This window comes from Cyprinodon variegatus, unplaced genomic scaffold (assembly GCF_000732505.1).
Source record: "Cyprinodon variegatus isolate N-32 unplaced genomic scaffold, C_variegatus-1.0 Scaffold898, whole genome shotgun sequence".
In the NCBI taxonomy this organism is placed as follows: Eukaryota; Metazoa; Chordata; class Actinopteri; order Cyprinodontiformes; family Cyprinodontidae; genus Cyprinodon; species Cyprinodon variegatus.
This window is the reverse complement of record NW_015151351.1, coordinates 164,352-166,356: the sequence shown is the minus strand read 5'-3', so window position 1 is coordinate 166,356 and position 2,005 is coordinate 164,352. Positions and strand designations below refer to the sequence as shown.

The window sequence follows — 2,005 nt, the reverse complement described above, 5'->3', positions numbered from 1 at the left end:
AGAAAGAAAGAAAGAAAGAGAACTTTATTCCGGACTCATGGTCCAATAAATACATACATAAAATAAAAATAGTTAATAATAAAAAAAACACAATAAAAGTACCATTATCGACTAAACAGGAACTTTAAGAAGACAGTAATACCAGTGTCACCACAGCTTAGACTGATATAGGATTGCACTAAATTTGGTGTCAATAATTGACAAGATAATATCCTTTCCAGATGCATTTAACCTATATATAAACTTACACATTAACTTTCGTAAAACAGGTTGTACATCATTATAGGCCACCTATAGCCTTTGCAGGTTAATTTTTCTATATGTATTTAATTTGTCCATCTTTATTTGTTTTAGCCAAATATCCAACATAAAAATATATCTCAGTCGATCTAAAGCATATAAAGCGACTGAAGCTCAGACTTTGACCTGTCATCTAATGCGCCTGATTTAATAAGAACAATACATAAATGTATCTTTAATGAAATAAAGAGAAGTTTATTCGGTTTATATCCATATATTGTAACAATTGTGAACTCCTACCTTAGTGTGTTTATTAACCGGTGATAATGGCTCCCAGGATGCGCACAGCTCTCCTCCTGTTCCCTGGACATGAACTGCGACAGCAGCGGGACCAGGATGAGCCGCGCGCGCTGATCAGCAGGAGGGGCCTACTTTACATCTACAAACAGGAGGACATCGTGAGGTAATTCAAATGGTCTGATTTTATCCTGAACTAGTGTTTGTATTAAGTTTAAATTATAAATTAGTTTAAATTGTTTATGTAATGTTTAATTCGTTTAGAAACCCGTAAGTATGTTTCGTGGGAATTGACCCTCAGCAATTCCTTCAGGGAGGTTACCTGCGGTCAGCGGAAGGATCCCCTTCCCTCGCTGTCATGTGAAACCTGATAAATTACTTGATCTGAAATGATTTCAAGAAACCCGTTGCCTTAAATCATTTGAATTTATTAACTCAAACTATTAAGTTTAATAGAAAATCTATTTAAGAAGAATACATTTACTTATTCAATGCTATTGTTACGGTAAAATTAGTTTTAAACTTTACTATATTCATATATATTTTTTATGAAAAAAAAATCTCTACAAAAAAAAAAAAAAAAAAGCAATCATCAAAAATATTACTTTTTTCCTATGTTTTCATTACTCCATGAAGGCATCATTGTGTCTGCTGTCTTGTTGGAACAAGGAAGAGGTAAATGAGTGTAGGTGTATGACTCTTATCAGTCTAGATACATTTGCGTTGGTTAAATTAACACTGTTGCAACTGTCCCCACTCCCCCATCAACTGAATCCATTCGATGCTTTTGAGCCTGTTTTTGAGCTGAGCTGTATTTATGGTCCACAGCTTTCCACCACTTCTGTGGGCTTATCTGTCTACCTTACCCACACAGCTGTGGTCTTATATGAACAAAAGAAAAAAAAAACGGTTTTAACAGATCTAAGGTTATATGTGTATTTGTGCACCACTTTGATGATCTAGATGCCACAATTTAGCAATTATACATCTCCCAACACAATCTCATAGTTTTTAATTTGAATCTAAATTTTGATCTTTAAATTTGGAATAAGTCTATGAATATATTGAAATTAAAAACAGTAAATTCAATACTCCAAAATATGACTTTCAAAGTATGAAGAAGAGCAAGCAATTATAAATGAAAATCATAGTTCTGACTTTAAATTAAATATATGGTTAGCAATTGATATATTGTGGAAAATATGAATGAAAAGAAAAAGAAAAATGAATAAATGAGTTCAGTTATGGAGGCTAAACTGGAGGGTAAAGAGTTACTCAGAGCACATTGTTCCTCTGAGGGATCATTAAGCCCGTTTAGATACAAGGAAATTTAAAGCCCAGGCTTTGTATTAACCGGCTGATAACAAAGCGTATCCTGTGCTGGCAGATATAACTGTTGATTTTTCACGCCACTATTGTGGCTACTAAACACATTTATCCACCTTTCCACCTAACTCACCAACATATC

The 2,005-nt window shown here is 33.7% G+C and overlaps 1 protein-coding gene across 1 annotated transcript in view; it reads right to left on the bottom strand.

Moving 5' to 3' along the window:
• Positions 1–615, bottom strand: part of LOC107099702 (carbohydrate sulfotransferase 6-like) — an 8,242-nt gene extending 7,627 nt beyond the window's left edge. The window contains exon 1 of the mRNA XM_015397934.1: positions 541–615. The gene's annotated coding sequence lies outside the window, so the exon portion shown is untranslated. The remainder of the gene's footprint in view (positions 1–540) is intronic.
• Positions 616–2,005: the final 1,390 nt, after the last annotated feature.